This window comes from Balaenoptera acutorostrata, chromosome 3 (assembly GCF_949987535.1).
Source record: "Balaenoptera acutorostrata chromosome 3, mBalAcu1.1, whole genome shotgun sequence".
Classification (NCBI taxonomy): Eukaryota; Metazoa; Chordata; class Mammalia; order Artiodactyla; family Balaenopteridae; genus Balaenoptera; species Balaenoptera acutorostrata.
This window is the reverse complement of record NC_080066.1, coordinates 98,269,976-98,295,853: the sequence shown is the minus strand read 5'-3', so window position 1 is coordinate 98,295,853 and position 25,878 is coordinate 98,269,976. Positions and strand designations below refer to the sequence as shown.

The following is a 25,878-nucleotide window of genomic DNA, read 5'->3' as shown; positions in this document are numbered from 1 at the left end:
GGAATAAAGGAGGAAGACTATGGGCAAACATGACTTTTGGAGATTATGGGTGGGTTACAAGTACCCATGATGATTTGTATCAGAGATCATGGTTAGCTCCTTACTTGGGTTTTCCAAATCCTGCTGGTACCAAATAACAAGATGCATTCCATACAATGGCATTGGGTGCAAAGATTCCCCCTGGAGTGGTTTTCAAAATCTTTTAACATTTACGGCATGAAGTGTTAGGGGCTGTGCTGGTTTTTCACTGCAGATCTAGTCTCTGTCCTTCACCATGGACTGCATGACCAGGCTCCTTGCTAGCCAGCTTCCAGTTGGGTTCAGCCATTGGGATGCATCGGCAAGAGATGGGAGGAGAGAGAAGTAGGTATTTCTTTCTCCTTCCTGCTCTGCTTTGGCACTACTTCCCTGTAGCTACAGGTCTCTTCAGTGAGTGATCACGCTGCTTGGTCCCTCTTTGAGGGCTCTAGCTCTCACTGGGATCTAATACTATATACTAATCTCCCTTGACCCTTTGCTCCTGAGGGTGGTAATGACTTCTGGCTGTTGATAGTCCCTGGGTGCAGCATCTCCTAATTCCACTCTCATCTCTGTAAGTAGTCCCCCATCATTAAAGTGTCTTCATTTAAACAAAGCATGTGAACTCTGTTCCCTGCTGGGAACTTGAGTGATTCAGGGGAAAATATCAAATGAAAGAATATACATGAATTGTTTTATCATTTGCTAGCTCTTTAAAGCACATTATACAAAAGGGGTTATCATTTTCATTCTTTCCAAGTGTACCAAACGGTAAATGAAGGACATAGTGCATTTGGGCTCAGGATTCAGAAGTTCTGGCTCACTCGCAAATAATGAGTTAAAGTCATAGTTCATTGAGAAAATATAAGCAAACGTGACAAGATCGCTCACCTTTCCACCACCAAATCCACCAATTTACCCGCATTCTATTACTCTTACTGCCTGCCTTCCTCTATTACCATGGAAGGCACTTCACAGGTCAATGCTTCCACTGAGCTCTGGGTCTCCTTTTTCTCAAGGACACTGACATTGTCTTTGTCCACGTTCTCTCCTCCAGTATCAACTTTCCTCTTTCTCTCTCCTGGTTTACTTCCACTGGCATTTAAGCACACCCCAGAATCTCCTATTTAAAACGAAATGAAGTAAAACAAAACCTGAAACTCTAGGCACCTCTCCATTCTGTTCCCCTTTTCAGCAAAACCTCAGTCATCAATTTCTCATCTCCCATTCCCTTTCATCCATACCATTTTTGACTCCTACCTCTCTTATTCCACAAAATCTTTTATTTTCAAGGTCTCCAATCTTTCATTTTCAAGGTCCACATTGCCAAATCCAAGGGTTCATGCCTCTGTCCTCATCTTACTTTATGACTTGAGTTGCATTCAACCCAACCCAACCCAAGCTGACAACTCTCTCCTCCTTCCTGGAGCACCTTCTTCGCTTGGCTTCCACAACATCACACTCTCTCAGTTTCCCTCTCCAGCTCTTGTTCTGTCTCCTCTTCCTTTGCTGAGCTTTTAAATGTCACTGTGCTCTGTGGCTTAGTCCTCCCACTTCTTTTTTTTCTAACAATTTTTAAAGTCTAAAACTTTTTAAGCTTTAAATTTAAAAAATTTAATTTCTTTCTTCTAGGTAGGGGAATTCATCTAGTCCTTTGGCGAAAATACCATTGATATGCTCATGACTGCCCAACAGATATCTTCAGCCTTCAGTACCGAATTCGTGTGTCCCATATCCTACTTGGCGAATCCATGTAGATGTGTAATTTCTGACTTAACTCATCCAAACAAAATTCATGACCTCTCCCTCCCTTAATTCACTTCTCCTCCATTTTTCCTCATCTCAGGAAATGGTACCACCAGCCATCCTCTCAGTTACCCAAACAAAAAACCTAGGGGTCATCCTTCATTTCTCACTTTTCCTTGCATCCAATCCATTAGCAAGTCTTGATTCTACTTTCAAAATATGCCTCAAACCTCTCCATGTTTCCCCATCCTTGCCATCATGCTAGTTGTAGCCATTACCATGATGACCTAATTGACCTCCCTGTTTTCACTCTTATCCACCTACCCACAAACTGCCCTTCACACAGCAGCCAGGAGTGAGCTCCTAAAACCCATAAATCAGGTCATGTGCTTAATACGCTTCAATGGGTTCCATTATACTTGTAATAAAACATGGACTCCTTGCTACAGCCAACAGAGCTCTACATGTTCTGGCCCCTGTTAGTCTCCCACTTCATTTCATACCATATTACTCCTCTCTATACCACTGTTTATACCTCGAACCCTCCAAGCTTATTTCTACTTTGCATTTGTTATTTCCGTTAATGTGGTCTTTCTTCCCTTGGCCCATTCATGTCATTTATGTCTCAGTTTCAACATCACATCATCAGAAAGGTCTTCCTTGAACTACCTAAGGTAGCCATGATCCTGTCTGAGTTTCTTCACAACACTTATCAGTGATCTGAAGTTACCTTTTTTTATTTGATTTTTATTTTCTGAGTCTCTGCTAGAATATAAGCTTCATGAGACCTGACCTTGTCTGTTTTTTCCACAACCATATCTCTAGGGTCTAGAACAGTGCTGATACATGACAGTTACTCGTTAAACACTTCTTGAGTAAATGAGTCAACTACACCAAATAGGAGACCCCTTAACTTTTCATGTATCTTTGGATATTGAGTTTGCTTTTTTCATTAGCTATTTCATTAATGATATATAATATACACACATTTTCTTCTTGGCCACAGTTTACAAAAGGAACAAAGTTACAATTTGATAAATAATTTTTAAGAAGTATTTATCTAGCCTTTTATAGTTTTATAAATCTTTCATTACTTATTCTAAGCTTACACTCTGGTGAGGTGGGGTTAGTACTGCTATCTGTTTTCTGGCCCACATAATTTCTGTAATATTTTTCTCCTGCCACAAAAATTCTGCATAACACCCCAAAATTCAGTGACTGAAAACAGTAATCTTTTTTTTTTTTTCCTCAAGTGTCTGTAAGTTGGCTAGGGGTTGGCTGATATAGGCTGGGCTTTGCTAGGGCTCCTATCCTACATGCCCCCCCAACTTCCCTGGACCAGTGGGCTAGGCAGGGTATGCTCTTCTCATGGTGATGGCAGGGCGCTGTAGGGCAACTGGAAATATCCAAGGCCTCTTAGGCCTAGGCTTAGAACTGGCATGCTGTCACTTCTGCTTTATTCTGTTGGCCAAAGAAAGTCACTGCTGAATCTCAAGTCAAAGGGCAGGAACCTCAAACTCATATGGAAAAGATCACTGACACAGAGAAGGTAAAATTGGGAGAGGGGGCAATAACACAATCAAATCTACCACAATTATACAGATGTAAGTTTTCAAGTCAGCATCTGACAATATAGTTTTGATAATGCACCTTTCCTCACAGAATTATATAGTCGTGCTCCTATTCCCGTACGTTACGGTACAAAGCAGGAGAAACTGAAATATATTTGTAGGGTATGCATTAGAATGTTCCTGGAGTTATGGACACAGTCGCAGACTTATTCAGTATGAATAGAATCTAAGACTTGCTATCTCAATTGTTCTTTGTGGCTGGCTAGCATCCTTCCATGGATGCTCATATATTAGGGAAAGGGGCTTAGGAGTGTCCTGGGTGAGATGAAAACCAAGTCACATACAGAAGGATTCAAGGACCCAAATAGGTTTACCATGGAGAAGACTCAGTAGAAATATTAAAATTTTCTTCAAATATTTGTAACGTTAACTGTGGGAGAATGTTTAGACTTGTTCTGTGCAGCCACAAATGGCAGAACCAGAGAGGATGAATAGAAAAAGTTATGGGAAAGAGAACTGGGCACAACACGTGGCAGAAAATTCTAACCATTAAGCCTGCCCAACAACGGAAGCATTTGCATCACAGACCTCTGTATTCAAGAGGAAGCTGGGGAGGGACATTTAATTCAATTTTTGTAATTGGCATTGCACCTATTATTTACTGAAGTCCTACTCAATACCAGGGGCTACGCTCAGCACTTTAACGACGTTATTTCTAATTCTCACAACACCTCTGCAGTGTTGGTACTGCTCACAATTTATAGCTGAGGAAATCAAAGCACAGAGAGATTAGGTCATTTGTTTTAGGTCAAAGAGACCATGGGTGGAGGAGCTCAGGATCTGGCTCCTGGTCCGTTTGATTCCAGATCCCCAGCTTTTTCCAAGACACTGCATGACCATTTGTCAGGATAGGGAATTCAAGTATTAAATGGGGGGAGGGGGCTAGAGTAGATGAGTTTTAAGATCTCTTCCAGTCCCTATAGGGCTACAAGTCTAAGAGATGCCACTGGAATATCGGATTGGAACCAATTAATGCACATTTGAAAGGATAGCTTTTTGCATCTGATGATTTCTGAAAAACTCTCACATGCCTTGGTGGATTGATAGTGACCATTCAAGTTGGCTTTAAAATAAGAAGGGTGCTGTGCCTAAGATTCACAGTCACGGTCATTCTCCACTTTTGCCTTGCACCCCCTCTTCCACAGAGTCCTGTGATGGTCCCCCAGTACGGCGTGTTAATCCCCACGTGCTCTGTGGGAGGGCAGGCTGGCACATGGTAAGGCCAGGAGGGCATGTCTTGGCACCTTGGTTCACAACCCCCTCCTCGGTGCCCCGTCTTCCACAGGAGAACTTCCTGGCATGTTCACTTGCCCTCATTCCCGCCACCACCTCTCCCCAACTCGAGCATCGACCTCCCTGCAACCTCATCAAGGATGCACTCCCCTCCCGCCCTCATCTCACAGAGCAGCACTTCTTCCTTCTTGAGGGGAAGAGCCTCCCTTTCAAAGTCAGATTTCAAAGTGGCTGGTCAAGGGGAATCTACCTTCCAGACTGCTGGATTTTATTTTGATAATTTGATATAATTGCTGTAAGCTGATTTAAACATTTCAGTGAATAATTTAATTTTGTTTGCAGCTTCAGGCTTTTGAAAACTGTAGGGTGTCATACTAAAAATTCTAATAAGTAAAATGTGCAATGCATAATAAAATGTGCATATTTTCTCATTACCATCTGCTTCTCCTTCTACTTCAGGGGGAGACTTCTTTAAAGGGTTGAAACCTCAGTGTGACATAAAATGCCCATCTTACATACTCCATCACTCAACCTGGGGAGCAATGTGTGCTGCTAGGGAAGTATGCTAGTCAAAGATCCACCCGACCTGTGGACCATTTGCTCCACAGAGCAAACAGAAAAGCCATGTGGAGAGTCATTTCTCTGTGAGCCAGCAACTGGTTTTCCATCATTAGACTCAGTGTTGGCGTTAGCTATGCTTCATGGAATCACAGAATCTCAGGGTGGAAAAGACTTAAGCTGTCTTCCACCTCAACCTTCTAGCCGTTGCATTACTTCCTCCTAAAGGCATCACAGGTAACTGGCTGACTAGGCTCTACTTAACACCCTTCCAACGAGAGGATACAGCTAACTACTCTATAGAGCAACTTTCATTCTACTTCAATTAAAAACATTTTATAATTAATCGACTCTGTGCAAGGCACTGTCCTAGGTACCAAAGGAGATATGAAGAGCTATAAGAAAACTCTTGTCTAGTTGGAGAATAAGACACACACCCAACATACTTCATAATATCAGGCAGTCAATGGTAGAAGTGAAACCCGTGGAGATCATGCTGAATGGTGGCAAAGTTCAGGGGAAGGAGAGATCCTATCCAGTCGTGGGGATTCAGGAAGCATCTCTTACCATCTGCGGTGAGGTGACCCAAAGCTTCAGGATTCAAGAGGCCATCTGGTCTAGCCCTCTGCCTCTCAATCTGCCCACAGACTCTTTTCTTCCTTTCTGTGGTTTAGTCTTAAATAAACTGCTTGCCTCCTAGAGTGATGCCCTGCTCCCTGATGATGTAACTCCTGTGACAACAAACTTGCAAATGGCTGCATTCGAGGCACTGCATCTTGCTGACAAGGGGTGGGGGCAACTTTCCTACAGTGAAGGCTTGTCTGGGGGATGAGGCAGGAATGACTCGCTGCAAAATGGACATAAAACATGTCCAACACCAGAGAAACTCCAGTACAGAGTCCTTTCTTCCCCTTTGTTTCGGTTTCCATGGAAATCCCTTGATGTGCGAAGGGATTTTGTATGTACCAAAGACAGAATGTCAGAAATTGGTATGTTGAGGGTAACCAAGCTATCAGCACTGGGAGGGAATCACACAAAAGAACAGGTGTGTTGAAACCAGGGGCCAGAAAATGGTAATGGGAAAGCTAGTATCAGAAAGCCACGGGGCGGGTTTGGATCCAGAGCCTAGAGCAGGGCTGCAGCTGCTAATGCAGGTCAGTATCTCCAGTAACAGGAGAGACTGGATTCAGGCAGAACCTGACAGATACACACAGAGTTCTGAACGGATTACAACACGATGAATGTTCCAAAGAAATAAACCCTACTTGACAGCAAGACTATTACACTCATTAGATCCCGTCTGGAGAGTGCAGAAAAATTGACAAGCTGAAAATAAGTTTACTGGTTTGTTGTTTGTTTGTTGGTCTGGTTTTTTAGGGCCAACAGCTGCAGCTGGGGTAGGAAGTGCACGTGAAGAAAGAATGTGGTGACGCACACATACTTTGACCTCTCAGAGCTTCTACTACCTGAGCAGCTTACAACATGTATCGGCAGCACCTTAATCTTTTTTCCAACCAGGAGAAAGCAAGTGATTTGCTAAGCACGGAGTCTCGCTTCACAGGGCAAGCGTGAGAACCCACGTGGCTGCCACTGGGGGTGCACTGGTAAGAGTTTCAACAACAGCTCTCCTGGGGGGGTGAGGGGGACCCTGACTTGTAGTGTTTGCAGATTTCTGTGGTATTAATACTCCCACTGGGCCCAATGCCGAGCCACCAATATGAAGTCAGACGGTGGAGCTGGGAGGAGATGCTTGCAGTCAGCTCTCAGCACCACGCTGCCGGTCCCGGGGTCGGAAGGGCGGTGCCTGCTCAGCTTCCGTCCTACCTGGCACCTGTTCCCAGGTGCTCCCAAACCCGCTTTCCTCCTCACCCCACTCCTGATCTCACGCCCTCTGGGCCTTGCCTGGTGACTGACTGACCAGTTAATCCTGGTGATCGCGTTCCTCGGGAGGAGGGGAGGACGCACCGGTGAATCCTCTCAGGTGTCTGCACAACCCTAACCCTAACTTCTTGGAGTACTTGGTGCTCTAACCCAAGGAAGAACATTTTAACGTAGGGTGAGAATTCGGGAGAAGGGAAGCCCCCAGCCCTCATAAATCTAAGCCCCGCTCTGGTTCCCTCTGGGATAACCTGGTATGTCATACCCAGACCCATGGCGGGGGGCCTGCCACGTGAGTGAGAAAGTGGAGGTCTAGCTGGAGTATTTTCTGTTCCTTGGCACGGCACACTGTCCAGGAGCTCTGAATATCTTGGTGACAATTAGCTTTAAATTACTTATTTGCACCGGCTGGGGGGCACCATGACCTGGACAAGACGCAGCCTCAGTTTAACCGTGAGCTGCAATTTCAAACTTCTGCAAAAGGCCTTTAACCAGCGTCTCACCCAAGTGGGTTAGGGCTGGGCGGACCCACCTCTTCTCTCTGAGGGTGCTGACAGCCAAAGCCAGGGACACAGAGAACAGAAAAACCTGCTCATCGACCCCTACGTAAAGGGGATGTGGTCTAATCAGGCTTCTCTCAACTCCTGTCCCAGAGAGGCTGACCTGGAGGCGCTTAGTGAAGGGAAGGAACTGCATTTGGTCCCGTTGTGCTACTGGAGTTATTCACCATCCTGCTGGGCCAGGGTGGTGGAGCGGGAGGTGGGGCAGGCATTCAAGTTGCCCGGCATCTAGATACACACAAGCGTGCACACACAGCTGTCCTTGAAGCCCCCAGCAGCTGGAGAGCCACTGCTCTCCCTGGACGGGAACGCCTGAGAGCAAGACTTTGTTTTCACAGCACTGAGGCTCAACGGACAGAATCACCTGTGCTGGGCACCTGAGTCGTACCGCTCTGCAAGCAGCAGGTACCGTGGGCACAATTTTAAAGAGGAGGACTGAGGTGTCGTGCGTTGGCCATGGTCTAGGGCTGTGAGTGGAAGGTCCTGGACAGGATCGGCCCTCTGGCCCCCAGCCCAGGGCTCCTTCCTTGGCATCTACCTCTCCTCGGGGGATTGCTGGGAAGTCAGTGGGGTAAGGCCTAGGCGTACTGGGAAGAGCTCTGACTTCCAGCCGTGCATGCTGCAAGGCTAAACCTCTTACACCCATATCTCCTTTTTCTCCCCAAAAAGCCCTACATCCACATACCAACCCTGCCCTTCTCGCTGCAGTCACGCTACAGACTAAAAATCTTCCTGGAGACCCGAACCCTTAAACCCACCACTTCTCATGACATCAACACGAAGGCTGTTACTGGCACCATTTACCTAGGACGACTAGACCCCAGAGAGCCTGTGGCCACGTGGGTGAAAACACCCAGTGCCCTGAGAGCTCACAGCCCCCTGAGCGGCCCACCTCCCCCTCTTCCTGCAACAGAAGCTCCACTCCCTCAGCCAAACCAGACGGCAATGGGGACGGTCCTCCCTGCGCACGGCTTTGCTTCTGAAGCGTGAAGCTCTATGTAAAGGATGACCTAGATTTTTTGGATGAGCGACTGCAATCTATAAATGTCTAACCATGCGCACGAATTGCCTAAAGTGAAAAAGAGCTTTCAGCTCTATTGCCTCTGCTGAGCAAGGCCGTGGCCTTCCTTGGGGACTGCAGCCTCCATCCGGACCTGTCACGTCTCAAGAATCAGGGGTCTGAGAAGTCGTGAGGGAAGCTGTCCTCTTCAGTTCTGCAAATTGGACACAGTCCCGAGTGTGGAGGTCGGGGGGCTGGGCCGGCACTGAAAGACAAGGGGCGGGAGGGGGTGCGACGGGTGTGGGGTAGGCCCAGGGATGGACTCTGCGGCCCGGTGATGGACTCTGGGACGAAGCCATGACCTCAAATTCTAACAGCCGTTGTTGGAAGGCGGCACCAACTGAACACCCCGGGCAGGTGGCCGCTTCTCCGGGGCCCACCTAAGTCCCTGGGAACAATTGAATTGTCCAGCTGGGTAGAGAAGCTGTGATCTGAGTCCTTGGTGAGCTGCTGTCAACGCAGCCTACTTGGCTCACAGTGACCGTCCCCCGCACAGCACCACAAGGGTGTGCCCGGCAGGGGGCGGACAGGCAGCAGGGCCGCGGCTGAGCTTCCCGAGGACATAGAGAGCTGCCCGCAGGTGGCTGGAGGGAGGCCAGCACGAGGGGCGAGGACTCAAGACAAAGACACAACACCACAGGGAAGGGAATCTGGGGCAGCGCTCGCTCCGCTCTCTCCTTGCTTACTGGAGCGCGTTCCTATCGCTTCCATCTTGTCTGTTAAATCCTGGGCCTTTTTTTTGCATATTTGTTGACAGGCTGGATAGGAATTAAGAAGCAACTCAGGGAACTTTCCAAACACTGACCTAGTGAAATAACACAAGGCCTGTCTGAGACTTACTGGTTAGCCACGAACTCAGCCTTCTTCAGAAAGTTTTTCTCAATATTGATTTGATCCTAACAGACCAAGACGCCTAGATAATCTCGTTCTGGTGCACAACAGGGCTGAAGCAATTGGTGTACATTGCCATAAAATGGCACTGCCCCCAACACTGTCTCACCACAAACTGTGCTTTCACCGTACAAACTGTCCTTGGCTCATAATTCTCTGCAATGAACAGGCCTGGACAAAAGACATCATCACACCATCACGTATGGTAAAAGGACTGAGTAAAATCTTCTGTAATCAGACAGAAGTTATTCTGAAAGCCTCCTCGCCCTTTCTTTGGTTGTAGTTAGGATTAGATTACCTTTGATTAAAGACAGAAAAACGCTTAGTAAACTGGGAAGCACTGTCACAGGGGTGAACTGTTCTTATTTCTCTTGCTGGATTTGGAACACTACTTTGCTCCTGCTAGGCTTTGGTTATTCCAGAGTGGAACAATGATTTTTCATGAAATACTTCATTATAACCACAACTCAAAGAGGGGCTCTCCATGCTGGTCTGTCACACTGCCCGTGCCAATGAGACCAGATGTGGCTTCCTGCAAGCATGGCTCCAATCCACGGCAGAGTAAGTAGGGGCCTTCCAAACTTCTTTCCAGTTCTAGGTTCTAAGTGCAACCCGCCCCTCGGGCCCTCAAGACAGAAGGATTTCTCAGGGTTTACTGAGGTGCTAGAGAGAAATCTGCATGAGGACCCAGGAATGACTCTGAAAGAGAGAACTTCACAGTTGGGTGAGGAATCTCTTATTAACTGAAGGAAAGAAAAAACTGCCCTCTACTCAGGAGCCAAGAGCCAAATCAGAAGGGGTTTCAAAAGAGCCCAAGTCATGAACTGGTGCTGTGTCACCGTCTTACAGAAACAGCCAAAATGCAACTGAAACTCACAAAGTGGATACCAATCGGACGATGGGAAGGCCGGGAGCACCATTTGGTGTTCTGCCGGAGGAAATACAGCATCTGACCGGAACAAGTGAACTACATTCAAAGTCCAGCCTGACTTTCTCTCCCTCTCCCGCTGGCGGTCTCTGTTGCTCTCCTGGTGTTAAACATACATGGAGTGCAGTACCAGGCCCTGTTCCAAGAGGGTCTTCACATGTATTAACTCTACGAGGTAGGTGGTACTGTCATGATAGATGAAGAAACCGAAGTCAAAAAGGGGGTAAGGCAACTTGCCCAAGTTTAGCTAGTAAATGGCAGTCCTGGGATCTGAATCCAGGCTGCCAAGCCCTGGGATGGCTCTGTCATTTCCGAGCCTCAATTTGTTCATTTGCAGAATAAAAGCTTGATAATATCTTGCCTCCATCCCTCCCAGCAGAGAGATAATCAGGAGATCAGTCAAGATAAGGAAAGCGCTTTGATATCTTTTGGGGAGAACAAGGTCCTGCACTAAGTCCAAATCACTGTGATATCTGGTTGACTGGCGGGTCCCAAAGATCTAGGCTGCCTGACGGTACAGTAGTCACGTAGCACACGAAACCTCGCGCCACTGCTGAAGTACTAACAACACGCATTTATCAGGGCCTTCGCTCCTCGCACGTTAGCGTATTTGAACCTCACACCAACTCTACAGGATGGGTGTTATTTTAATTATTTTACAGACGAGGTAACGGAGTAAGGTGAGGTGAGCTGCTTAAAATCACATGTGTGGTGAGTGCCTGACCTGAGTCCAGGTCTTTCAACTCAAGCCCGGCCCTTTCCACCGTATCCCACTGCCACTCATTCTGGGTTGAGAAGAGTAAAGGCACCTCCTTTCCATCTCAGCTCTGGAGGGTTTCTGGTGCCAGCCCACCTGGGAAGGTGCTGAGCATCCCTGGTGCTTGGGTGGGCTAGGCTATTGTGCTGATAGTTGTATTTGTTTTTTCTGTTTTGTAGCGCAAGGGCCTGACCTAAGCTTTGATTGCTGAGGCATCCATTTCAAAGAAGCATCCTTCAAAGACGGCTATCTTTCAAATAAACACATGGCCAGCCACAAAACCAGATAAAGGGCCAGGCCGCCTCCCCGCACTGAGGCTCCTTGGTTTTAGACATCGTGGTTGATTTCAATAACTGACCATTGGGCTACTTGTTTTTTCCTCTCCTCATGCTTTAAACTCCTGCCCTTATGTTTTAAATTCACCAATAAAGACTGAGCCCATCAAACATTAGACCCACCCTTGACCCCAATATACTCAGAACCCCTGGCCTGCGTGCCCTTTCTCTTTATTTCTCTCCTCTCTCCCTCCCCCCCACCCCAACCTTGCTGGGTGGCCCTAGGTATGCTGTGTAATTTCCAGGTCTTGTAAGCAATAAATTTTTATTTTTCCAAAGTTTCCTGATGGTTATTGCTGAACAGTGTCTTGTAATCATAATAAGAACCATAGTAAGAACCATCTCCTTTTGAGACGGGCACAAAAGAGCCCTGCTATAGGCATTCTAATTTTCGCCACAGCTCTGCAGGGTAGACGCTGCTGTTTCACACATGAAGAAACAGACTCAAGGGAGGTAAAATAACTCATCCTTACCACTCGTTTGTAGTCCCACAGCTAGGAAGTGGCAGGAAGGGACTAGAAATTATTGTGCTGGTTATTTTCTCATTCTGAGTCCAGGGCTGTAGTCTCTAGCAGTCTTGCACTGCCTTCTAAATGGGGATCCTCTGAGGATAAGGACAGGAGTCTGCTGACTTCCTGTCAGTTCCCTGCAGTCTCCGGTCCCCTGCTGTGCACATTACAATGGGGCCATTTCTTTCACCCAAATCACAGGACAGTAGTCCCCCCCTTATCCAAGGGGGGTACATTCCAACACCCCCAGTGGATGCCTGCAACCAAAGATAGTACCAAACCCTATACTATATACACCGTATATGTTTTTTCCTATACCAACGAGTGGGTAGAGTCTACAGTGTGGATCTGCTGGACAAAGGGATGATTCATGTCCTGGGCAGGATGAAGCAGGATGGTGTGAGATTTCATCATCGTACTCGGAATGCCGTGCAATTAAAAAACTAAAAATAGAGTTACCATATGATCCTGCAATCCCACTACATATATCTAGAGAAAACTCTAATTCGAAAAGATACATGCAACTCCTTGTTCATAGCAGCACTATTCACAATAGCCAAGACATGGAAGCAACCTAGATGTCCATTGACAGATGAATGGATAAAGAGGATGTGGGGGGTGTGTGTGTGTATACACACACACACACACACACACACACACACCCCGGAATATTACTTGGCCATAAAAAGAATGAAATAATGCCATTTGCAGCAACATGGATGGACCTGGAGATTATCATACTAAGTGAACTTAAGCCAGACAAAGACAAATATCCTATGATATCACTTATACGTAGAATCTAACAAATGAACTTATTTACAAAACAGAAACAGTCTCACAGACATAGAAAACAAACTTATGGTTACCAAAGGGGAAAGGGGAGGAGGGATAAATTAGGAATTTGGGATTAACAGATACACACCACTATATATAAAATAGATAAACAATGAGGATTTACTGTATAGCACAGGGAACTGTACTGAATATTTTGTAATAACCTATAAGGGAAAAGAATCTGAAAAAGAATATATATATATACACACACACACACACATATACATATATATATATCTGAATCACTTTGCTGTACACCTGAAACTAACATGATATTGTAAATCAACTCTACTTCAATAAAAAAAAAATTAAAAAACACAAATTTAAAAATATCCTATGAAAAAAATAAGAAAATAAAACCTATGAATTATTTACTTCTGGAGTTTTCCATTTAATATTTTCAGACTGCAGTTGACCTTGGGTAACAAACTTCAGAAAGCAAAGCCTCAGATAAGGGGAGATTGCTCTGTATAAGAACAGATACTGACTAGTAGCCAATGATAAACACAAAGCAGTAGCTGTGCACTTATTGAAAGAGTTATATGTCTTTGGAAGAAAGATGTATGCAGAAAAGATTTTTATGCCTGAGATGTGAGGGGATGCAGGGAGGTGATGGTAAGGGAATAATCACAGTTTTTAAGAAGAAAGGGAAAGGGTAAAAAGATGAATCAAGAAACTATAAGGACAAAAAGCAGGACCTAACGTTCAGGCTCTTCTTTCAATCTGTGTTAACGCCACTGGCATTTAATTCCGTTTACAGATCTAGACAGAGCATCCCCTTGACATGGTGACAATCAGAGATTCCCAGATATCTTTAAGGGTCCTGAAATTTAATGTCATTGTGCAATAGAACAATTCTCCTCAGGTGAGAAAACCTTAGGCTACAGTTCAAAAAGCCTTCCTGGGCTTGAGATCTAGATAAGAATTGCCAAAATATATCCACTGAAAAACTGACATTTTCAGGACTGAAAGGGTAAAGGGAGATGCCTGAAGAAGCTGATATCCTGAGTTTCTGTGGGATCTAATAGGTTGATGCCAAGATTTCTTCGACGTGTGTCCTCAACTGATCAGCAAGTCCTTGGTCAGCCCTGGAGCCTGCTCTGAGCAGAGCAGAGTAGGAGGGGATGCCGAGGGCAGGGCCACCAACCCCACACGGCACTGAAAACACCACTAAACAGCTGGACACGCCTGAGCACAGCACTTTTCACCTTACACAGTACTTCCACATGCTTGGTCTCATTTGACCATCACATCCACCTTGTGAGGTGGGTAGGGACACAGTCACTTTGCAGATGAGAAAGGCACAAAAACAGGGCTGATGTTCAATCTGTCCAAGTGGCATCTGTGTGGACTGATGGGGTCTGTGCCGTACCAGTTACTAAGTATTTTGAATATCACCCTGGATGAACAACTGGCCCGTGGATAATACCACCACCAGTGGCAGGGATGGTGTCCCAGGCTTGGATGTTCTCATAACAAGTCCAGGGTCTTTGTTCTAAGAGAGCTGTGCCTAGTAGTGTGGGGAATGCAGAGATAACCAGGGTCCTGTCCCAGCAACTGTCCAGAAGCTGCCGGCTATAATATGGTACAGAACACAGAAGGGCCTGGAGGGAAGTACAAACAAAACACTAAGGCAGTGTGGGGAAAGGGGAAGCCTAGATTTGACTAGAAGAAATGGCTCAACCTTTATGAAGAGGTGGCATGAGGTGGGTCTTGAAGGAGGGGTCAAATATTGACAGACTAAGATGGAGGTAAAGACATTCTGGGTGAGGGAAGAAATGGTTTCTACTCTTGGAGATCAGAGAGTTAAAAGTATATTCAGGAAAGGATGCGAAGTCCAGTTCGGTTTAATTAGAAAGCATTTGTAGATAGGAAGTATGAAAATGTGGATAAGGGTCACAGTGTTGGGGACCTCATATACCAAACTGGGGAGTTGCCCTTACTCTGATCTTTACTTTAAAATTCTGCAAAAGCAGATGGTCTGTCTACAGAAAGAGGAAAGCAGCACCCTCTCACCTAGCAATCTTTTAAAACTGGTTATACCTTACAACCCGAGCCCTAAAGCCTCTTTTCAAGGTGGATCATTTCTAAAGAACCTAGTACCTTATTTTAATTTCTACTTGCATCTTTTCCCTAACTGCATAGCTACTAAGGGAAGGTTACAGAGTGGGTGAGTGTGCGTGTGTGTATGTGGGCATGTGTGTACACTTACTGCTACAGTGAGATCATATCAGAGCATGAAATAAAGGTTGGTTTTTGCCTAACACGACTAGTTTTACTGTTATTCAGGAAGCTCAGTTACTTGAATTGATTATTTTTCCTCCCACACTTGGTCAGCATTAGTATCTTAACTCTCAATTTCCTTCCCTGTCAACATCCTTCCCAGACTGCTTTAAAAGCCAAGGAACCATACAGATGGCCATCTATGATTACAAGACAGCAATGACTCTAGGGCTTCCCCCCATCTGTCACAGGGATGCTGGGTCATCCACTTCCAAACAAATTCAGACCCCCAAATGTACAAGAAGTCAGCAAGGATGGGGTATGAAAGTTGGCAAGGCTTTGGCTTCAGCTGCTTGCTCGGAGTTTGGTCACAGTGGGTCAATATCATTATTTCATCTTTGGCCTCTCATGTGCACCAGCTGGCACATGTGTCCCTGATCCATGCTAGTGACTTAGGTAGAATGAGGAGGCTGTAGCCAGTCTGAATGGGTATAGAGCTGGCTGTGTAGTAGGAAGCACTTCAATACTTTCCCCACTTGGTGTGTTTTCCCCCTTTACCTCTCACCTTTCCACACACCTGGTCACCTGTGGAAACCATAGGAAAGATCTTCCTGTGTTAAGGTGTTGGAGACTTCAGTATTCCTCTGGTCATATTTGTATAATAATTGTCACTCTGAGAGGAGATAACATCATGAAAAAAAATTCACAATTGGTAAATTTTGGGGCTTTAGTGGGTGATTTTTTTTTTCTTTTTCTAGTGAGGTGGTCTTAATTTAATGGAGAGTTTCAGGAGAAAAAAATCAAAGGTTTTCTATCCTAGGGTGCATATGTTCAGGCTTACCCAGAAGTAAATGAATATATTAAACCTGACTGCCTTTTCAAGACCCCCTGGTTAGCTTAAAAATAAGACGAGACAAAAAATAAACCAAACGACCTCCCCCCAAATAGATCCCAAGGTCTTATCTCATACCTATTGCATCAAAATATTCAGGGATGGACATAGAATTTGTATTTTTAAAAATCTCTCCAATGATATGATGGTCAGTCAAGTTTGATTAGACTGCTTTAGACCACTTAGTTTATTCCGTGGCCCTGGGGTAGGTCTATAAGCTACTAAATGACCTCATGAAGACATTTCCAATTTCAGAAATCAGTGGTGAGGTCTTTCAGTCGTTTTCAGGGCTAGACACAAGGGAAGTACTTAACAAATAGGTGATTTGGTGCCAGCGTTACAGACTCCTGGGTGGGGACTCATGAAGCACAATCACAAGCACATCAGAAATCAATGTGGGGTGAGCCAGAGGACCACGATCAAAGGTAACTGATCTGGGCCACAGGGAGTTTCCCGTTGTACATCAGTAAAGCTCCCCTCTCCCTCGGGCTTGCACAGCCATATTCTTAGGGGATATTTTATCCCTGAAGCCGGAGACCAGGGTCCTTCACACTCTCCAACATAAAGATGTCAGTTCTCCTGGGGCCTTCACAGGCTCTGCTGATTAAGGGTCTCTGCCTGTGGTGTCTGGGCACTCTTCTCTCTCCCCCCTTCCCTGGAACCCTGGGAAGTGTCCACTGGGGTCTATCACTTTCCAGGCATTAATGAAGGGGCACCGAAAGCTCAATCCCAGGGATGACCCTGCTGTACTTTGTCTGGCCAGGGGCATTTTATCCAGGATATGAAAACATATCATTTTCCCTTTCCCACCATCCAACTCTTGGGCCTTTTACCACTCATAATATTTCTGCCAGAGAGAGGAACCATAAGGGGATTGAACATTAGTCATTTTATAGTATTTCAGCAACTCTGGTAAAACAACTGGAACAGACTCACAAGTATGATTAAAATGAAATGTGTGGGTTCTTGGTAAATTTCAATGAACCCCTCTTCTACACTGGCATGGTCTCATGAATTAACTTTCAAGTAGTCTGCCATTTCACCTCTGTAGTTCGTGGGGTGTTACAAAGAGTATTTCACTAGCAGCAGGTCAACTGATTAAATAAGGATGTTCTTGGCAGGGTTTTATTTATCTCCCCACCCCTGCCCAGTGATCATCAGAAGGGGGCTCTGGTTTCTGAGTCACTAGACATTTGTCCCTCAGATCTTGGCCCTCACATATTTGATCACACACAATCATAGAGGAACCCAGAGGATTAAACCAGAGATGAAACAAAAGTTAGTCATCTTCACTTGCTATCTGGTAGGCCTTGAAAATCTTGGCTTTGCCTTCTAGCAAGCTCTACCACATGGGAATAGATTGTGAAAAGACGTCCTCTCACTTAAAGTTCCTACAGAAGAAACTTCTACCAGTTTTCTGCTAGCCAGTTTTGGTGTTTGTTTTTTGAAAAAAATTTTTCTATCTTACTGAGGTACAGTGGAAAGCACAAATTTTAACATATAGTTTGATGTCTTCTGACAAATACATACATCCTTATAACCTAAACCCTCTCAAGATCTAGCATATTTCTATGACCCAGTAAGTTCCCTTATCTTCCCAGTCAGTTCCTCCAACTCAGCCTGTCATAAAGCCATTTTTCTTATTTTTTTTAAATCATAAATTAGTTTTACCTATTTTAGAACTTCATATATTGGAATCATACAGTATGTATTTTTGTGTGTAATGCTTCTTTCATGAAGCAAAACATTTTTGAGATTAACCAATGTTGACTACATCAGCAGTGCATTCCTTTTTATTGATGAGTAGGTATTCCATTGTATACATAGCATATTGTTTATTCTTTCTGATGGTGAGTGATATTTGGGTTGTTTCCAGTTTTGGATTTTTATGGCAAAAGCTGCTATGGACATTCTTGTATAAGTCATATCATGGGCATGTTTTCCTTCCTCTTGTATAAGCGCCTAGGAGTACAATTGATGGGTCATAGGGTAGGTGTATATTTATAAGAAACTGCTAAACAGTTTTCCAAAGTGATTATATCATTTTGCATCCCATTCATAATGTTTAAGAGTTCGAGATGCTCCACATGCTCACCAACAGCTGGTGCCGTCAGTCTTCTGATTTTATTGTTTCCATTTATCTGTTGAGTTACTCTTCTGTTTACCTTACTCTGAGTCCTTCAACATATTTATAATAGCTGTTTTAAATTCCCTAGTTACTAATTCCAACATCTGTGTCAACTCTGAGTCTATGTCTCTTTTTTCCTTCTGGTTATGGGTCACATTTTCTTGCTTTTTAAAATGTCTTGTAATTTTATACTACATGCTGGGCACTGTGGATACAATGTTTAGAATTTGGATCATGTTAATTTATAGACATATTTAATTTACTGGAGCTTTAAACTCATCCTGTCAAGGCCTGGATTTAGGCTTTGTTAGGGTGGCTCAAGAGTAGCTCTTATTCTAGGGCTCTAGTACTCCTATTCCTGTGGTGTGGTCTTTTTCATGTCTCAGCTGAATGCCTCAGGTGTTATATCTCTCCATTCTGGCTGGTTCCAAACTGCAATATTTCCCAGACTATAAGACTTCCTCTGACTCACAGACCCCCAGTAACAGTTTGGTGGCATGGAGTCTTACCATATTTGTACACAGTTTAGCACTTGGCCAAGGACAGAAGAGATCCCTTCTTTCCAATACCCTACTCCACAAATTCCAGCCATCCCAGAAGCCCTGAACACAAACTCTGTATCCTCTGCCAGGCAAGATGCTGCTCTCTGAGTTCTAGTCCTCTGTACAACAATTTGTATAGTGCCAGGAGAAAGCCAAGATAAGTTTTGAGGTTACCTTATATCTTTTCATTTTATCCATAATCACAAGTCTGTCCTGTTTTCTAATACCTAAAAATAGTTGCTTCAGACTTCCCTGGTGGTCCAGTGGGTAAGACTCTGCACTCCCAATGCAGGGGGCCCGGGTTCGATCCCTGGTGGGGGAACGAGATCCCACATGCATGCTGCAACTAAGAAGTCCACATGCCACAACTAAGAGTCCACATGCCGCAACTAAGAAATCCGAAAGCTGCAACTAAGAAGTCCGCATGCCCCAACTAAAGATCCCACACGCCGCAACTAAGCCTGGCTCAACCAAAATAAATAAATAAATAAACAAATAAATTTTTTAAATGCATGTTAAAAAAAAAAATAGCTGCTTCACATGTTAGGTCCAGTTTTATAGTTGTTTACAGCAGAAAAACAATTCCAATACCCAGTAATCTATCTTGGCTAGAACCGGGAGTTCGTGTTTTGATATTTATTATGTGTATAAATGGGAAGTCCATTTACTCTGTATCTGTCCTCTGGGAGGACATATACATACTAACTCTTCTATGCATAACATTATCAAGACATACATATGCTTAACACTGTTAAGACTAAGAAGAAAGAAAAAACCACTAATTTGTCTTCTTTTCAGGTGCTGCCATCTTATATCCTCATAGATTTTATTTCTATATCATTCCTTAACTATTTATCTCCTCTGTACTCTTTCTAGCCTTCCATTCCTGTCTTAAAACCCAGAGACTAAACCTAAATTTAATAATGCCCTGCACTCTAGTGCAGGTCTCTCCTGATGGTGTTCTAGTCCCTAATTTCAGATGTTTCCAAGGCCTACAGGTATCTTGTACTCCTTCTGTGCTTCAGTTATATGAAATACCTGTATTCCTTCAATAAATTCCGTAAGATACTTCATGTTGGATTTCTGTCATTGTCCTAATATTTTGAAAAATGAGGGAATTACGTTTTGGGGTCTTATTCACTAAACACCTATTAATATAGCTCATATTCATGTAAAATTTAAAATTATAGTACTATGTACTAGGTTCATACCTGCCTGTGTCTATTATGATAACATCCGGTAATTTTTTTGACACAGCCATTTCAACCAGATATCTCCATCCTGTATCTCCAAGATGCAATTATGCACCCTTTGGCAGTTTGCATTATTAATCTGGGAGGATGATACACTAACATTCAAGTCTATAACCTAACTCTAAACCCTAAATCCTAACCCTAACGTTCTGATTATCTACTATTTTTATCTATTTTTGATTATCTACTATAATGGTATTTTGATAAAATTTTACATAAATGATTTCTTTCTACTAAGATTCCACTTCACAACAATATAGAGGATATGTATTAACTTTCATGTTGATAGAAACTGAGTCTCAGAAACATTAAGAAACTCGCTAAGGGTAAAAAGTTCTAGCACTATGAGTAGACCTCATAATTCAATCAGGGTATTAGTCCCTTAACCTGGAAAGTCTATTTCTATTAAGGCAATCCCAGATTACTTTAACTTTTTGAGAAGTCACATGGCACTATAGGCTCATATTGAATTTAAAATCTACTAATATCCTTTGGTATTTTTCATAAGATGACAATTACCCTAGTTTTTCTCCAACCAGAATATATATAAAGCAATATTATTACATTTCAGCACAAGACATTTATTCCTATTGAAGTGCTGTCCAAGTTCTTTGCTCTTCCTTATTGATCTTCCTGAACTTTGATTTTCATCTAATGTACTTATTTCCATCAGTGTGTCTAACAAAAACATAGATTGTGTTTAAGTCTGATGAAAATGTCCAGAGCCACTCATAAGTGTTTACACCTGCAGAACGACATCCATCCATACCCATGTCTGTATGTATACACTTTGAGTATGATTATTAACCAGCTCTGAATCTGTCTATCTGGATCTATATGTAGCCTATATTTGCCCATCCAACATTTACTGAGCATTTACTTTGTAGCAGAGCTGTCAGTACCCCACCCACATACTCTCAGGCCCTCCCATTATAGTGTATGCCCGCCCAACTTCCACCTGCCTGAGGGCCTCCTTTGGAGGTCCTTCCCATCCCCACCTGTACGCACGGCAGCCCAGACATGCTGGAGAAAACATGCTGTTGAATTAACACCTAGAAGCAGCCCTTAACGAATGACTGGAGGTACTTGCCATATAAATACCCCAGCTCCTTTGCCTTCGGTAGGATAGTTCTGAAGTCTTCTACCTTGATTCTAAAGTAATAACCCACTTGACAATGCACCCTTTATAAGCCGCCTTCCCAGTTTTTTCCTAGGATCATCTTCCGAAGTAAACTATTTGTATTCAAATCCTTGTCTCAGGATCTGCTTCTGAGGAAACCTAACTAAGACAAACATTTAATTTTCACCCAAACTAAAATGACCTTTAAAACCTTTCACCATTATTATCTGTTTTGCAGATGAGAAAACTGCAGTAAAATAACTTGCCTAAGGCCAACATTTGATAAATGGCAGAGCCAGGAGTGGATTCCAAAGACTACCATGCTGCGTGGCCTCCCATGGCCTCCTCTGTAATCTGCTCACTGCCTTCTTGGGATCACGACCACGGCTCTATCACGACCACGGCATTTCCCTGATCAAAACTGTGCGTGTGCGTGTGTGTGTGTGTGTGTGTGTGATGTGGGGTGGGGAGGAGGGTATTACATTCTCTCAGTCATGTAACTCCAAGTCCTGCCTCTGATAGAAGGGTTGAAGATTGAAGTCTGCAGGTTTATTTGTTTTGTTTTGGTCTTTCTGGATACCGGGAATTCAACATCTCAGTGCTGAAGCAAGGGAGTGGGCTGAATGTGACGTGGGATGTCAAGTACAGGACATGAATAAGGTATTTCAGTGCTGTGCAACCAAAGTACCCTATGTTTATTCTTGACTTTCCTCTTCCCTCTTTAAGACCGACATAGCACTCTATTTCATCACCCAAGAAAATTAGACTAGATTCCTTTGAATTTTCTGGAATTCTTAATCATCTATTTTTCTTAGGTTTGAGAATACTTTTCTTTTTAAGATCTCAATATGGAAAATTATAAGCATATACCATAGTAGGCAAAAACAATGTAAGGGACCTCTATGGACCTATCTAGCTTCCACAATGATCAGAACATGGCCTGTTCATCTATACCCCACTCACTTCTCCCTCCCATATTATTTAAAAGCAAATCCCAAACATGATATTTCATCAGTAACTATTTCAGTATGTATTTTAAAAAATAAGAACTCCTAAGAAAAGAAAAAAAAAACCCAATGCGTCATTAACATGCCTCAAATAAAATCGACAGTAATGCCTTAATATCATCAAATATCCATTCAGCATACAAATTTCCAAGTACATATAATTATATAATAATTATGAGTATGTGTGTGTGTGTACATTTAGAAAAAAGGTTCACATGTTATGACTGGCTGAAATGTCCCTTAAATCTCTTTTAGTCCAGAGAATCCTCCTCTATCTTTCTTGCAATTTTCAGGGCACACTTTCTCAGTTAAGTGAAGCTAATCCATCTCGGGCAGATGTTGGTGGTTGTTGACCGGGTAACAGGACTCTAAGCCACTGAGGGCAGAGACGGCGGGGGAGTCACAGGCACCGTAACTGTGGGGAGTAGGTCCTTCCGGGTTTATTTAAAGCAGGAGAAACCCAGTCACCACGCGCTCGGCTCATCCTTGGCAATAACTGAAGACAAAGTCCAGCAGCCAGGAGTGTGGGAACTACAGCTGTCTTCTGGAAAGCAACACATCAGAAGCCGGAGTGACTCACTGTGTGTCTTGAACTACCTGGGAGTGGAGGGAAATGGTGAACCCACCAAAGGAGGTTTGGGTGGAGTAAATCTGGAACCCAGGATGCAAGTGAGCTGGGGAGGAAGAAGCGGGGAAGGGAGCATGAAAACATCCCTATGCATCTGGCATTAAATAAGTGAATGCAAAATTAACCGAAAGGATTAACTGCTCACCAGACTTAAGGATACTCTGTAGGCTGTAACTACATTCTAACAAGATAGACTCATAAATCATAATGCTGGGACGTTTCTTGGCTTCCTAAATGTCCTGGGTGCCTCCTTTAAATGGGGCTCTTCGCAAGATTACAAAAACGAGCCCTGGGGGGACAGCGGTTCCCAGACATCAGTGAAGGGAAGCCAGACAAAGCTACCTTTGCTCCCCTACCCCAGAAACTCCCAAGTGACTTCATCCCTTACTGCTTTACTACTCGGGTTATTCCACTCTCTCCTTCACTATAAAACTGCCAATCTCTGCTTCCCCTTCCCCCTCAAGAACAGTACCTCTGGTCCCTACTCCCTTTGTTCATTTCAATTAATTGCTGGTGTCCCTCTAATCCAACCTCCATCCTGGCAGCATCTTCTGCCTGAAGATTTTGGTAAGAACCTCAGCAGTCGCCCCAGGGCCCTTGACCACTCTTTGGAGAAAACCAAAGCAGACAACATGTCCTCCCTCACACCACTGCCCACCATCTCCGCAGAAGAATCACAAATGTACCAAACTGTAGCATCTTTGTGCTTCTACTATGTATCTTTCCCAGTTGCTACTTCTTAAGATTCTCTTAGAAAGTTAACAAAGACACAAGATGTTTCCACTGTTTCTGTTTCCCTCCAGCAAAACCCTGCTGACTTTCCCTATACATAAAAGAAAGAAAAAAAAAAAAGCTCACCTCTAGACTTTTAAGTTAATGGGAGCATTTTTTGTTTCCTTCATTTATTACAACTATAATCGGTCATGGTTATCATAATTAGCATTTAGCATTGGAAAGAAATGAGTAACTACTTTTCTTTCCTTGTAATGTCTTTAAGTCCTCATTAGAATCATTTTAGTTGCCAAGCAACCTTCACTTTTATGCCTCACACGTGAAGAGATTATGCCAGAATTATTTTTTAAAATCAATTTTAGGATGGAATAGCAACTTTGTGTGCTAGCACACCTCTTTATAAATACTAATACTGATTTTAAGATCATAATTGTTTAAAATGTGAATTATGAAAAGCAAAGGTAATTGTAGTCAATCTACCATAAAATAGTTAATAGGATTGCAGTACATTAACATGCATAGAAGAGAATCTAGAAGATATACCCAACTGTGTCGATAGTGCTTATCTTGCTTTTGGTGGTAGAATGGATGAATGCAATTTTCTTCTTTTTGCTAGTCTGTATTTTCTAAGCTTTCTATAGTGAACATAAATAATTTTAAAAGTTATTAAAATGTTAGCAATTATACTCCAATAAAGATGTTTGGAAAAAAGTTATTAAAATTTTAAAAGTAAGACAGGAGAGCTGAGTTACAATTAGATCTTTGTAAATACAAATATGAGGAGATGGATGTTAGCTGAACTTATTGTGGTAATCATTTCACAATATATGTCAATCAAACCATTATGCTGTACACCTTAAACTTATACAGTGATGTATGTCAATTATGTCTCAAAAAAAAAAAAACTGGAAAAAAAGTAAGTATGTGAGCTGAGTTATAGTCAGATCTTTGTAAATACAAGAACTTATAAAGTAGTGGGAATTAAATGAGAATACGTATATAAAAATATTACTATAGGGGCTTCCCTGGTGGCGCAGTGGTTGAGAATCTGCCTGCTAATGCAGGGGACACGGGTTCGAGCCCTGGCCTGGGAAGATCCCACATGCCGCAGAGCGGCTGGGCCCGTGAGCCACAACTGCTGAGCCTGCGCGTCTGGAGCCTGTGCTCCGCAACGAGAGAGGCCCGCGCATCGCGATGAAGAGTGGCCCCCGCTTGCCACAACTGGAGAAAGCCCTCGCACAGAAACGAAGACCCAACACAGCCAAAATCAATCAATCAATCAATCAATCAAACATACGCATCTGATTCAAGATCCTCATTAAAAAAAAAAAAAAAAAAAAAAAAATATTACTATAAACACTGTGTTGTTCATAGTAAATACTCAAAAGGTAACTATTACTAGAAAAAATTTTAAAGTCTATGTACGTGGTAAATTTTATGTTATGTACATTTTACCACAATAAAAAAGTCTATGTAAGTACAACATAGATTCAGGTTATATTAATAATTTAGGGAAAAAATAGATTTAAATTTGGTTGGTCTTTTAAGTCTTCACCCTAAGGATACTGGCTCTTCTAATAATCAAAAGTACTTTCTTTAAAAACAGACAAATTCCCAAAGGACTTACAAGTTCACAGTCAACAGCATGATTGAGACCCCATTACGCCTTCTCCCAGACATTTTCAGTCTCAGAAATCATTTCAGGAGTATGACGGTGAGGGGAAATTGAGACTCTGAGTTACAAAGTGACAGTCCAGGCGCCCTGGGTTTAAGCCAATGACAACCTCAAAAACAAGACTGAAGGCTTCTTTTTTTTTCAGCAAAAACTATTGACAAAGTTTTACTGATCATCCACAATAGTGGAATATGGAATTATATCATACAATGGATTTAATAAAACTTTTATTAAAATGACAATGGAATAGTCACCAAATCTTTGGAATAGGGATTTTTTTCTTCAAGTTTAGAGTTAATAAAGGAAAAGACAAAGAAAACATGAAAACTTTAACGACATAAAAATGTAATATTTCATTAATGTCCCAAAAACAACATAAAAACTGAAATGAGAGTGAGGAAAAAAATGCCTGTAGCAAATGCCAATCAAAGAGTTAACAGGGCTTCCCTGGTGGCGCAGTCGTTGAGAATCTGCCTGCCAATGCAGGGGACACGGGTTCGAGCCCTGGTCTGGGAAGATCCCACATGCCACGGAGCAACTGGGCCCGTGAGCCACAACTACTGAGCCTGCACGTCTGGAGCCTGTGCTCCGCAACAAGAGAGGCCGCGACAGAGAGAGGCCCGCGCACCTCAATGAAGAGTGGCCCCCGCTTGTCACAACTAGAGAAAGCCCTCGCACAGAAACGAAGACCCAACACAGCCATAAATAAATAAATAAATAAACTAATTAATTAAAAAGCA

The 25,878-nt window shown here is 43.4% G+C and overlaps 1 protein-coding gene across 3 annotated transcripts in view; it reads right to left on the bottom strand.

Annotated features, from left to right (window-relative positions):
* Positions 1–25,878, bottom strand: part of RASGRP1 (RAS guanyl releasing protein 1) — a 204,428-nt gene that overhangs the window by 38,870 nt on the left and 139,680 nt on the right. The gene's annotated exons all lie outside the window — the stretch shown is intronic.